This window comes from Serinus canaria, chromosome 2 (genome assembly GCF_022539315.1).
Source record: "Serinus canaria isolate serCan28SL12 chromosome 2, serCan2020, whole genome shotgun sequence".
NCBI lineage: Eukaryota > Metazoa > Chordata > Aves > Passeriformes > Fringillidae > Serinus > Serinus canaria.
Window position 1 is genome coordinate 14,161,253 of NC_066315.1, and position 15,061 is coordinate 14,176,313.

Sequence of the window (15,061 nt, forward strand, 5' to 3'; positions counted from 1 at the left end):
GCACCTGCTGATGAAGGACTGCCTTTTTTCCCTGCCTTCAGTATAATGTTAATCAAATGAGTACCAATAAAAACATGGTAACAAATAATCCTGCTTTTAAGTCTTAATTAAAATTACATTTCACCTTTGGGAGAAAGGTTATACCTTGATGTTGTTTATTCTGGCTTTTTCACACACACTTACTGTGTATTAAACTCTTACTCCAGGTGATGACTATCCAGGAGTTGCTCGATTTCAGAAAACTAATTTTTCATTAGAAGGAAGAAATCACAGCACAGTTTATAAATATATTCTGGAAATTTATTGCTAGCAGTAGCTAAAACCAAATCATAAATTGAGCTGTAAATGTTCTGTTAAATAAAACAATTTTTCAGAAAAATCCTTGCATTGCTTATCTCTGTGCTTCCAGCTACCTGGATTTCTCTGGATGTATCCTAGGAAGCACACACAAAAGATACAGCAAAATAACAAGGTAATCAAGTATTAAAGTTACAGAGCTTTTAGATGTCTTGAATATATAGCTATAAACTTTCATTAATACCAACACAGCTAGCAGCACCCAAGCAAGAAATCTCATTTTGTAACACAGGATCATGTGTCCATACTCCCCTAACTCCTCCCCCTGTACAGACTCTAAGAGGGTTACTCCATAAGGAGTAACCTAATGATAATAGTACCTATTCAGTTACTGATCCTTTAAAAAACACTCTTATACTTGTGTAAGACATTTATTTGCTCATGTGGACTAGCAGCAAGTCTTTGTATGTATGTTTCTTGGCTGGTCTGCTGCCATCTAAACCAAGTCTTACTCATTTATTCAACAATCTGTGCAAATTTAACATCATTCAGTTAATGATTTTCCTGCCAAATTCAGAGAGACATTGTATTTAACTACAAACCTCATTTTAATATCCTATTTAAAAGTCTAATCGAACCATCACTATTTTGCCTTTGATTTGTTGTATCTTTCTGTGTTGTCTTGGAGATTTTGATGTTACATCCTGCCAGCTTTATTGATATTTATACACGGACAGCATGCTTCTAGAGGCATAAAAGGGTGGAGAAGTGCTCTCTGATGGGATATATTTCAGGTTACAAAAGGTCTAAGGAGGACACTTCACTTCTATAAGATGGAAATGCTCTATTAATGAGAATGTTAAAAGAAAACAAGCAGCTAAAACTGGAGTACGTGTTGTGGCAATCATGTTCGTGGAATTAGCCATGGAACTTCAGGTCCAAAAAAATGAATACAAACCCCAAAGCTAGCTCTTTGAAGATTTGAGGAAAAATAAATATGTTAACATCTGCAAATAATCCCTTCTAGGAGGAAGAAAAATACATAGATTATTAATAAAAAAAAAAGTTGAGTCAACATACATTTTTCAATAAGGCAGTTGGACTGTAAAATATTGAAATGTCTCTTGTAAAACAGGTCTAGCCTTTAGTGGGTTCTGGGACGGGGTACTTGTTGGCAAACTGCTGCTGGGAAAGGACCATAGGATCCAGTGCAGCACTTCCTAGATTCTGAAATCCAAAGCATAATCTCCTCACATGTGCAATGCCCCATTTACAAACAAGATGCTTCTGATGCTATAAAAACCTCCAAGTTTTGCACAATCTAATAAGAAAAGTTAAAGACAAGTACAGCAAACATTGATTTCTACCAGTTTCATTACTTTCCAGTCTTGTAGCAGTAGTCATGGGAGAAAAACCAGAAAGATGTGAGCAGATTACTTCAGGAGGGTTAAATTCTCTATAATTTATTACTGGGATGGCCCAACAGCAACGTTTATCTCTGTAACAGGAGCAAGGCATCCATTTTCTCATGCACAGATTGACTAATGTTACTGCCATATTTTATTTCCAAATTAGAGGAAATGTCACTCAATGTTCATATTTAAAATGAGAAGGAAGAAAAGTGTTCCCTGCATTCAGTTTAAAGAGAAAAAAAAAAAGAAGTTAAATCTGTTAAATATCCACTGACATTTGTATGAACTTAAAGCAAAGCATGCAGCACATCTTGGAGTAGCACAGTTCACATATTGTATCAGGTCATCAGTTTTTAGACTGAAATATTTTGATTTTCTGTGGGGTAAACAATTTAACTGGTTGATTTATTATGCAGAAGGCCCAGGGAAATCTTCTGGAGCCAGGATGCAAAGATGACCTGTGTGCACCCTATAGACCTGCAGAAACATCTCACAATAAGCACAAAGGTAGAGCAAGATAAACTGTATCTATATGTGCATACCTGCACATAGCGAGAACTCAGCTTCCTATGAGAAGCTCAGAAATCATTTAGCCATCTGCTCTGCAGATCACTCAGTCCAAATATAAATAATTTGGACAGCACATAAAGGAGATTTCTTTTGTTTTCTCTCCCACACATATTCAAAACCAATCTTGAATTTGAGATCTTTCATTCAAAATTACAGTCCAGCCTACAGTAAATTTCCTACTGGGAATTTACATAAAAGGAATTTAAGGGTTGGTATCTGCATGCACTTCTGAGCAGCTGGTCTATATTTGATGGATATCTCTGTTGCTGCCTCCATTATAGAAAGGGACAGTACAGAATGAGCTAACTGGCAGATTCCTCTGAGGATCCTTTTCAAAGGTGAAAGCAGCAGGGATTTTAGCAGAGTTTCCTTTCTTCTCTGCCTGCATGGATAAGACCCTGCCAAGCTTGAACCTGCTGTGCTTGTGGCTGCTGTTGTCAGTGCTGGAATCTGCTGGGTGGTTTTGTAGGTGCTCAGGAGCATCCCAGGGAAACCAGGTTTCTCAGCCTGTGGCTGTTGTCCTGGCAGTAATGTGAGCTACAGGTCCTTCAGAGCATTAGAGCTCTGTTTGGTTTTTAGGAAAACATACTTGATTATGTTCTTGAAATCTTAACACTTCACTTTCAAATATTTTTCCCCACCAGCTGTTATCTGATTCTGCAAAGTTCTGAGCACTGTCAGCCATCACAGGGCTTTAGTTGGACAATTGCATCTTTGCAGTGCTCCTGCCATGTTCCACCACTGGAGCTTGAAGCTGAGCAGTTTTGTCCAGATAGACTTATCCTTCCACAGCGAGGAAATAAAATATTCACAGTAGATTATGTTAGCTGTCTGTCTGAGCTGCCTTCACACATCCAAATAGCTGCCCTATTTTTCAAACAAGCCAGCAGCCTTCCTGAGTTTCATTACCTGTATCAATCCTAACACTATTTAAATAAAAAGGAAGAGCTTTAAAATATGAGAGAACAAGCCTAGATATTTTCCCATGGGGCACCTCTGAGCACAATAGTATCTTCGCTTCAACATTTTTTCTGTGTCTCTTTCAAGCTAACCACATCCAGACTGTGGACATGCCAGGAAATGCCATTCTGGGACTAATTTACTGGTACTGAAAATGTTATTTCCAGAACTGTCACTTTCCAAGGGAATTTGAGTATCCACAAGTATTTCAGCTGTAAGGATCCATTTTCTGACATTTGGGATCCATCTGCACTTCAGTCCAGCTGGAACCAAACGGGCCCCATCCATCTGTAATCTCCCTGAAACTGTCCAGGACTGTCAAGGAAATTGCACTATGACCACACTGGAACCAGTGTTGGTGTTGGCTGGTACAGTTCAATGCTTTGAGTGGAATGAGATTTAAATGAGATCATTTCACTACCCTTTTGGTAAATTCTATTGGGAAACAGCTGGAGGCAATGATTTCATTGCCTTATTATTAGCTGTGTTATAGGACACAATAGAAGCAGAAAAAGAATAGGGGTTGTGTCAGAATTTTATGTAAAGTTGTTCTCTCCTGCCCAGGCATCAGCACTGGGTCAACAAAATACTTATCAGATCTGAATCCCAAGAGCTGGCTAAAAATGGAAGGACACATCAAATGGGGCTCCACAGAGGCTGGGTTTAGCTTGTGTTTTCATTAGCAGATGATGGAATAGAGATGATGCAGATGATAGAAACCCAAAAAGGATTTACTGCAGGGCACCCCTTGAATACAAAACAATCCTGACAAGCTGGAGCCAGTCTGGGGGAAGTACTGGGCAGCACACCTAGGCAGAGCTAATCATCTGCACAAACACATCACCTACACCAGGCAGCTCAGGAGAGCAGGAGATTACAGTGAATCAGCATGGTAATTTAAATCAATAATCTGTGGTCCCATGTTCTTCTTCTTTGCAGGGATCTACAAGCAAGCACAGCTGGAAAGACAGGTGAGGCTGATTTTCTGCTGCACACAGCCCAGTTTGGAATCAGCAACAGGTTTGCCAGTTTGGGGCATTTTGAGAAGGACGGTGAGCAAAGGGAGATAGTCCAGAATAAAGGAACAGAGAATGAACAGATTTAGAAGATCCAGCTGGTTGGATTGACTGAATGATCAGATGATATCTAGTGTGAACAAGGGATAATGGAGAGGAAAAAACAGTAACAGTCACCTAGGCATGTGAAATGCTAGTGCTGGGAGAAGTTAACACAGTCTTGTGTTTTGGACATGAAGAAATAGGTTGAATTATTACATTGAAAAATGGGACTGGACATTTGGAAAAACTGTCAGATTGTACAGACAGGAAAGAAAAAGGCAGTGTGCAGAGGCAGTGAAATTTACAGCTGTACGGACTCTTACAGATCTGTAAGAATTAGGGTAACAAACATCTTTTATATTGTTTTCAGATAGCACACATTTAGAACCAAGCTTGCTTTGGGAATCTCCAAATTTCTGATCCGTCCAAGCTGGAGTAAAATGGCCATGGTCCCAACAACACCTCTGAACAGCAGCTTTCCTTCAGTGAAACTGCAACCCACCAGTGCTCCTCCAAGACCAGTCTGAAAAATGTTGAAAAGAAACAGAATACCTGAAATGAATTAAAATTTGATAAAGACATTGATCTTCCAAGAAGAAAGAAATTCTGATTTGTGGGAACTGTGACTGTTATTTATTTAAGAGTTATGAGATAGCCTCTGTTGCTGCAGAGATAGGAGGGGAAAGTGGCATCTTCCTGTCTTACACCTTCTGTTCCCCTACTTAACCAAGATCTACCTAATTTGCTGATTTTTTGAGCCTATATATAAAAATAATGAGATTGGCAATACACTTTACAGAGATGACTTTCTGTAAGAGAAGTATTTTATTTGCTAAGCCAAAACTCTCCTTTGCAATACAAAACCAGTAGTGGATTAGTGCTTACCTTGGTCTCAGTCTTATTTGAGATGGGTCAGCTCAGCATCTTCTAGGATGTGTTCTAGCTCTAAAGGTTATTCAAAGTGCATCCTGTAAGGAAAATAAAATCCCTACCAAGTGAAGTAAAATTAGAAACAAACAAACAAAAAACCTTTACAGTAGTCTTCAAATAGCTTCCTTAAGGTAGAAAGAAAAGGCCACATAAACTTGCCTTTCTGGATGGTCCTGAAAGTTAACAGTTCTCTTTGGTCAGGTGAAGGTGTGATCTGGTAAGTCAGGCAAACTGGAGCTATGTTGCCATGAAGGCATTTGGACCAGGTGACAGTACAAGCTGGTTTGAAGTACACTGGGGACACTAGCTACATCTGCCTCCTTTAGATTTTAAAGAAACATTTCTGTTGCCATGCAAAGACCTTTAGTCAGGTTCTTATTTGGAAAATAATTAAGTGACAAATTTTACCTTGCACTGAAAGAGCAAGTACCTGAGGACCTTCCTCCCAAAAGAGGAAAATAATCCTAGACAAGGAATTCATGTCCCTTGTTAAACCATACGGGTAATGAATGACAGTCAGGGCCTTACAAATGGGATCTGTAAGAGGAAATTATTCCTGTAATCCACAGATGCTTCTCCTTTGGAGGATTGCTGATTTGCTTAGATTTGTCATTTGCATATTTCCAGCCCCTCAATGCTTCTGTGAATTCTGTCTCTGCCTCCTCTTTGCCGACAGCTGGCCATCCACCTCCCTCTAAGCTCTCTGAAAAAATTTGCCCTCCCACAAGTACACTGTTTTGTTTTTTGGATAGAGAGTGATAAGTCTTGAGTGTAAAAGACTCTTTGATAATTTAATTCACTTTGCTGAATTATGATTCTGCATGCACCATTAGTTCAATCACAAACCAGCTACTATAAGAATTAGGTCTGTTTTGCAACATGAAGCAGACAAGGCTGTTCACTGGAGCAGTCAAGGGTGTTTAATGTTACATTTGTTGCTGACTTTGAAAACAAACACATGTGCACTGACGTACAGCAATCTGGAAGTCCCATGCAGATGTACCAGCAGTGGCATCTCGGGGATCCCGGGCTCCTGTTCAGAGATGGATGTGACAGAGAGGAAGCAGTGCCGAGTGAGACTCTTACACAGTTGTGCCAGTGGTACCAGGCAGTAGCTGTAGGAAAAGTGTCTGCAACTTTGTAGGAAATCAGAGGACTCAAAACTGAAAACTGGGAGCTTCCATCATGACGACGGGTCGTCTAAGGAGCAGTGGATTTATAAACGAGAGCACTTTAGGAAGTGTGTCACTCATATCCATGCAGGCTTGAAAGTTTGAAAGAGGAACTTCATGTCACTAGGTTACATTTAGTATTGAATTCTGATCAGCTTTCCCTGCTAATAACATTGACTTTGACCTTAGCAGGGCAATTTGTGACAGAGAGGTAATCTCAACTCCTCTTTCATCACTTCTTCCTCATCACTCTTTCACTGCACATTTTAACACTCACTCATGAGAGGCTGGCTGGGAAACCAGAACCAAACACCACCTAACTGTGGCTGAGTGCCAGCCTACAGCTACAGTCCAAAGCATATACTGCTTAAGAACCTCTCCAGTATTTATTTTGGAGAGCGTCATCACTTTCAAAATTAAGTAGTAAAGTATTTAGCATACCCTCTTCTACTTTCCTCTTGGAGCCAGAATTTTTACAGGAAGTACCCAGTCAGAAAAGTGTTTTTGGCAGGGAAATTGCTTTTAACCCGTGGTATGTTTGTCACCTCTGCTATAAAGGTTTAGGCTGGTCAAGGGGAGAAGCCAACAGCTCTACCCTTGAACAGCACTGTGTGACGTGGAGAAGGGTGAGAATTCAGCGATGACAGCTCAGAGTTGTCTCAGCTCTCTCCTTATCACAGAAGTGGTGCAAAGCCATTTTGACACGTAGCAAAAATTGCCCCACTCAGTAACGTATGACAGCACTACAAAACGAAAATGTTTGCCATTTACATATGACTGGGGACATAGGATTTTACAGTAGTAAGTTCTATGTCTTTTTTGTTTTGCCAGTCAATAAAGCAGACAGAGCAAATTGCTTTTTGGATGTACATATACAGAAACAGGAATTTAATTTATTGCTTGACATACCTTTTCTTAAATTAAAAAAGAAAATATTTCACTACCTTAAAGTCTAATGAGCTGGTAGATCCTTGTGATTTCCTACTTTTCCTGTGAAACAGCTTATAGACTTGAGCACACTTTCAAAATGCTGTGTCCAAGGACATGCTCCAAAATCTATTGACATCCATACAAGAAATCCAGATTAGGTCCCAACTATTAAACAAATTTTAATTGAACATATTGTTCAAGATAATGATCTGTTTCCTGTCAGAGGCTGTTGTAGCTTTCAGATCTCCCTTTGTCATTTCCTAATATTTACATTACAATGGCAGCTCAAGGTCCCACCAGTTGAGTGCTGCCTTGTGCTACCCTTTGCCCAGGTCTGCTCACCAGCAGGGCAGGCCCTGCCCCAAAGAGTTTATTGCCAATGCCATTAACACAGAAGTTTCTTATTGACATGTTTTTGTATCATAAGGTTCTGTTACACTAAGGCAGCAATAAACCTATGATCCCCATACTATTTATGGATTGGTTCATTACATTTCTTTTAAAATGCACTATAAATGTCTAAACTGCTATAAATACATCAGCATTGCTGCTTATCTTGCTTGTTAAACTGGCAGCTTTGTAACCTCAAGACACTGCAGCTGTGTAATCTTTCACATCTATCTGGCACAAGAACCATGTTGTTTTTTTTTTTCTTTCCCTGTTCCCATGCATGAAAAAGGTGCTTTGATACACTGATTGTAAACAAACTACAATTGCTACTGATTGCAAATATATTGCCTTATCCATAGAAATTCTGGGCTATGAGAATAAGGCAAGAGAGGAATTTCTATAGCCTTTTGGTATTCTGATATTCAATCTAAACTGGTTGTGCAACAAAAAAAAAAAAAAAAAAAAAAAAAAAAAAAAAAAAAAAAAAAAAGAAAAAGAAAGCTGTTTTCAGCCAGGAATCAAAATCTCAGTCATGCTTAAACTGCATTGGCAAATCCTTGACAATGAGGTGCTTCTTAAATATTCCATGTTTTTAAACAATGGTGTTTCTAAAGACAAAAAGTCTAATCTACATATCCTCTGATAATGCTGCATTTGTCATATGTAGGAAGAGAGAGAAGATAGTGGACAGCATACTCTGAATGAAGACATCTGTAGTGTCTGCTACCTTTTTTAGGGGTATGCTCGTGTTCTATGCTGCATTTAGGCTGTATGGCTGTGGTTATGAACAGCTGCAGTGAGACTGGTGGCAGAGGTAAGAGAAGTCCATTTTTACAGCTCAGTAGCTGTTTCATTTTTTCTCTTCAGAAGTTGAGTTTTCACTTAAAACAACAAAAGCAAACCTCAGTTCCTTTCAGTCATAAGGAATTTTGTGAGTCAGGAAAGAGCTGTTGTAACTGGGCTGAGTAAGCGAGGAGTCACTCCAAACTCCCACTGCCATGGCAGCAACACACCCGGACCTGATCTGGCTGTGGGAGTGCTCAGTACCTGGGGACACCCACCAGGCTGGCCTGAAAACTGCCCCTCAGGAGAACCTGTGCTGCTGGCTCCAAGTCACTAATGATGCCTCAAAAACTTGAGGAGCTGCAGCCCCCTGTATCAGGCCAGCTTTCTGTCCAAGCCCAATCCCACCAGGATGGACGTCAGCTGCACTGATTTTGAAGAGCCAGGGATGGTTACAGGGATTTGTTCCTTCAATATAATGAGGAAATATCTGGTTGGACCTGAACATCGATACCTAGTAATTTTTATGAAGATTACCTCACTGATTAACATTTAACTTGCAGATTAAAAAGAGAAATATTTAAAACCCAAAAATGTGTGCTTATATGATAAATACAGCTTGCACAGAGGAAAAACCAGGGATGGTTACAAACCACTGACAACTGACCTCCTGGAAACTGAAAGCAATGCTGCCTTAGGTGTGCATAGATCCTGTCCCAGTGTGCAAGTCAAGCCTTGTGGGTGCCCTTTGAGGGGCAGCAAGGTAAAGGAGAGAAAATGGTAAAGAAAGAAGAATTTAATTCTGCACCATATTCCAGATCTGACACTGGTTCCCACTGTCTGCTGTGTTTTGTGACTTTTCTGACTTTTCTTCTGAGATGTTTGATTTTCATCTCCAAGGTAATTCTGTAGGCCACAGTGCACTTTGACACCTTTGCTGTTTTAGGAGCCCAAGCAGTATGCTCTTCTTCTGTCTGCTTTTAGCAAAAATAAAAAAAAAAACAACCAAAAAAAAAAACCAAAAAAAAACCAAAACCAAAAAGCCCCAACAAACAAAAAACCTTTTCTAGAAAATCTGTACTTCATAAGTAACAAACAGTGCTGGTTTTGCTGTGCTAAACTCAGGAGTTTGACTCTTTAAAGCCCCATTTTTTTCCCTGTAAATTGAGCAAATAACCTCATCTTCTTGCCTTATGTTAAAGTAAATTACATCCACTGATGACTTCATCCTGCTCCCTACCTGGAAGAAAGCTTTGAAACGTGCCATGTGTTCCTTCTGTAAGGGAGAATGTACAGGACACCTGGCTGTTTGTGGACCAAGCAGAAAAAGGGTCACTGTGCTGGGGAACACTGTTGATCTCCAGGAGTCAGAGGCCAACCCTGGCCCTCGTAGTAATGGCTTTTCTTCTTCACACAGGGTGAAAGAGGGAGGGAGAATGTGAGAGGGAGTAGATGATGCCTGGATCTTGTCTGGGTATGGGATTATGCTGCAGACAGAATGTGACCCTGAGTTTAGGAGTGCACCTGGACACTCAAATTTGATAATAACTTCAGGGTTAATACCCTTTTCTCTTCACACTATGATTTGGGTTCTATTCTTTGGGTGAAATAACCTGCCTGTGATTGTTTCAAGTTGGACCCCTGTCCCTGAGAGGGCTAATCCATACATCGATGACTCTCCACATAAAGAGTCTCTCTTTAAAAAAGAAAAAGGAGAAGTTTATTGTGGCTAACCTGGATCTTGGAATAGCAGGAGGCAATTTAATTGGAAGATGTAAGCTGCTAACTACTAATTTGCATGATTATAAGATTTTGTAATTGCCCTGTAAAAGTTAATTTGACATAGGGTTCAGTGAAACTCAACAATGTTAGCATGATATTGATGTGTGTATGAGATTTGCTGTAGCTGTTTGATAATTTCCCCACTGAAAGACCAAAGGAGAGATTTGAGGGGGTTATTTTTAAATATATACAAGCACACACACAGAGGTGAATCTCGTTGTAATGACCCCCATGGGGCCTGGATAAATGCATGTTGTATCAAGGAGTTCATTGCAGCAGGAGCTGGTAATTTGTTCCTCAATATAATGAGGAAATATCTGGTTGAAACTGAACATCGATACCTAGTAATTTTTATGAAGATTACCTCACTGATTAACATTTAACTTGCATTTTAAAAAGAGAAATGTATAAAAACCAAAAATGTGCACTTATATGATAAATACAGCTTGCACAGAGGAAAGTGAGAAAAAGCACCCAATTTTGTATTAGATCAACCTTGTATTAGGGTTTGTTCTAATACAGCTAATTAGGGAGGAAAAAGTATTTTGGTATTGGGCATGCATGAAGGGGAGTCTGAAGCAGGGCTTCCAAATGGCAATCCCAGTGCCATTTGACTCTGTGTGTGTGTGTGTGTGTGTGTGTGTGTGTGTGTGTGTCTGTGTCTGTGTGTGTGTCTGTTCTATGGGTGTGTCTTGTGGGTCTGTTGGTGTGTTGTGTGTGTGTGTGTGTGTGTGTGTGTAGTGTGTCTGTGGTGTGTCTGTGTGTCTGTGTGTCAGTATGTGTGTGTGTGTGTGTGTGTGTGGTGTCTGTGTGTGTGGTCTGTGTGTGTGTGTATGTGTGTCTGTGTGTGGGTGTGTGTGGTGTCTGGTGTATGTGGTGTCTGGTGTGTGTGTATGTGTTGTGTGTCTGTGTGTATGTCTGAGTGTGTGTGTATTGTGTCTGTCTGTGGTGTGTCTGTGTGTGTCTTGTTGTGTGTGTGTGGTGTCTGTGTGTCTGTATGTGGGTGGTTGGGTGTGGGGTGTCTGTGGTGTGTGGTGTCTGTGTATGTGGTGTGTGTTGTCGGGTCTGTGTGTGTGTGTGTATATGTATGTGGTTGTGTGTGTGTGTGTCGTGTTGTCGTGTGTCTGTGTCTGTGTGTCGGGTGTCTGTGTGTGTGTGTGTGTGTGTGTGTGTGGGTGTGTCTGTGTGGTGTTGTCTGTGTCTGTGTGTGGGTTATGTGTGCTGTCTGTGTGGTCTGTGTGTGTGTGGTTCTGTGTGTGTGTGTGTGTCGGTGTCTGTGTGGTGTGGTCTGGTCTGTGTGTGTGTGTGTCTATGTCTGGGTGGTGTGTGTGTGTCTGTGTGTATGGGTATGTGTCTGTGTGTCTGGTGTGTTGTGTTGTGTGTGTGTGTGTGTCTGGGGTGTGGGTGTCTGTGTTAGGTGTGTGTGGTCGTGTGTGTGTGTGTCTGTGTGTGTGTGTGTGTCTGTGTCTGTGTGTGTGTGTGTCTGTGTGTGTGTGTGTGTGCACTGCCTGCAGGAACATCTCCCAGGCTGCAGTCCATGAAAGATTTCCTGTGTGGATCCTACCAGAGGTTCCAGGAGAAGGCTGCACGAGTGAGGGCTGGGCTGAGGAGAGGGATTAGCTCCAGGCTCTGGTGCTGCAGGGTCTGGGGCTGGTGGGCAAGGTTGGTCTGTGTCACAGTCCCTGCCAGCCCCTGTGCCCTTGTGTCAGGACACAGCCAAGGCAGAACAAGGTGCTCTTGTAAAACTGAGAGAAATTCCAGATTTGCCACTTTTTTCCCTTCCCTGTAAGCTGTCAGCTCACAGTGGGTCACTTCACTGCCTCAGAGGACTGTCAAGGGCAGAAATAAGATGAGAGGGAAGGTGTAGCAGGAGTTGTGCAAAAACACCAGATTCTTTTTTTACATCTATATCAGAAGAGAACAACCTATGCTTGACTGAGTTGGTAAGGTACACAAGCACCTACCTCACTAAAAGCACAATAATGGAATTGCTGATCTTATATATTTAAATTAGTAACGTGTTGATGTGATTCATTGGGCTGGGACCCAGTGTTACTGGAAACAAACACACACACTCACCCATCCATATTGTTCCTAGAGGCTAAAAATTTATTCCTGAATTAGTATTTTTTTTCTCCCTCCCTTCTTGTTTTCCATCATATCTGGGGGAGAGAAATAAGGGGAAGGTTGCATGTGATGTCTGTAAATAGGATATCCAAGTTAGTTTCTGTGATCATGGCACGGATGGGTGGGTGACTGTACACTGCTCTGCAGGGCATGAAAGAGGCACTAAAGACAAAAGGACCTGGAGTGTTCAGTCTGCTATGTAGCAGCAGTGGGAGGCCTTGCCAAAAGGTGGGTGGATCAGGATGGCTGACCTGGAGAGTTACCCTTGCAACAGTTATGTATGTGTTAACAGAAAGAAGACTGGAAGGTTCAGAATAAATTACTACTGAGAGTGAAAGCTGAGGGAAATGTATGACAAATATTTAAATATTGCATTATAGTCTCTAGACAAACTCTTTTAAGTTGAGAGCGTGGGACTGGTTTTCTAATGGGATGCTGAAAGATGTGTAGATAAAGAAACAATTAGGAAGGAAATTGGAAATCTGGAGATCTGAACCTATCTCTTACTCAAATGCTTTAAAGTCATTCAGGTGTTCACAACTATTTAAATACTTCACTTGTTTTATGTGTCTCAAACAAAGCAAGGAAGCAGCACTGTCATAAAGAGCCCAGCCCCGCTCCAGCTGAAATATGTCTGACATAGACAAAACAAATAAACCCCCCAGAAGCCCAACAATGCCATTTTGTGTGCAACATTATACCTACTGAATGAGAGGAAATGTAGGCATGCATTAGAGTAAAGTACTCTTAAAAGCTCATTTGGATGGTTTGGTTTTTACCTAGAGGGGAAACTACTGTATATGCAAAACTGGGATGAATATTTACAATATCCAGGAATAGGTACTGGGAAGGGGAGGGGAGCTGGGGGGGAACATGCTGCAAATGTAATCATCTTCTGAATGGTCCAAAACCAAATTGTTCTCGCTGCTGTTGCTGAGCAACAGTCCCACTATGGGATTCAGCCTGTGCTAATGTACGGCAGGAGAGCCCAGCCTGCCCAGAGAGTGAGACACTGGAGCACCAGGAGAGGCAGCAGAGGGGTCTGGCATGGCTGAGCTCCACTTCCCAGCAGCTCTGATCCCCCAAGCACATATTTTCCCCATTCTCCTGGCCTTTCTTTGGGCAATTTGCTCTCATAACAGGCTTTAAATGAATAGGGAAGCAAGACCAGTAGCAGAGTGCAGTGGTACTCCGGCTGTTGTTGCAGCAGGCTGATTTGTACCGAGTACATTTCTGTGAAGTAAAGCATTAGCACTTCTTCTAGGGTGTTCAAAGGTGCTGAAACTCTGGGGAAGGAAAGAGAAAAGCAAATAACAAGTCTACCAGAAAATTAATGGGATTTAAAAGCAGTGCCCCCCTGTGACTTCAGTTCCGAAGACCACATGTGCTCTCATTAGGTGGTAGCACAGTAAAGATCCACTGTCTAAAGTACAATAATCCACTGTATTTTGAAATTAAAATTCTCGACTTCCTAATCATCTGACACAATATGACATCAGTTTTCATTTGCTTCCTTCAGAGGGTTAGTCTTTAAACAATCAATTTAGGGACAGAGAAAGGAAAAGGAAACCGCAAAAAACGCGTGTTCAAATCATGTTATAGGATTTTCTCAAGTAAAAGAAAACAAAAGCCAAGCCAAACCAACCAATGAAAACAAACAAAAAAAGCCAATCCAAAAAGTGATTTGTGGCTGCTGAGGTGACCTGAGAGAGCTTATTGTACCAAAGTGTGCAGGAAAATGGTACATTGGAACAGAGATATTTCAAGTGTGTATAGGCCACACCCTGTAATACAGTTCTTGGCTGATTTTCTTCTGTTGTTCGTAGTGCAATGTAAAGCTAAAAGTCCTCTGGATGGAGGAGGAGTAAATCTGGGCTTGCCCTGGTTTCCATAACCAAAATGTTTTATAACACTTTCTATTTTAGCTATTTTTAAAGAAGACTGAATCTTATTTTTCTAAGTAATTTTGCCACCAATGTGGTATTTGTAGTATGAAACAAATTCCTTTCAGTCTGTATCCCTAAAATTATTACTCTATATGAAACTCTAATTGAAAATATGGTCATTTAGACTGAGTTCTCAATGGACAGATTGACCCTTTACAGAAATAGGCTTATGGGGAAGAAAAGAAGTGAAAGAGTAAAATGAACAGCTGCAGTCACAAAATGCCTTATTCCATATACATTTATAGTACACATTCCATATACTTCCAGGTAGTACCTGGTAGATGTTCTTAGTGATAAACCAGCACTCTGTTTGTATCCCAGTTCCCAAACTGCCAGGGTTGTCCTGACTGTCTGTGTGGACACGTTTCAAAATCATCACAGCTGGATCTCACCTTAATATAGGACCAAGCTGAGGGCTAAGTGTAAACAAGTATAACCTTTCACATGCTCCAGATCAGGATCTCATTCCTACTGGGAGACAGGAAAAAAAATTACAATCCAGAATGTGTAACCTTCTATGATTCCACTTCCTTAGTCCAAGAGGAAAACTTCCTTTTACAAAATTGGAGAATAAAGTTTTCCTGCTTGTTAGACTGGCTGCCAAGCTGCTGATTTTGGGGTAGCAATTTAATAGAGTTCCTTGCACTCATGACAGCCTAGGTGGGAAATCACAGAAGAGCACAGAGGAAATTCTCACAATATAC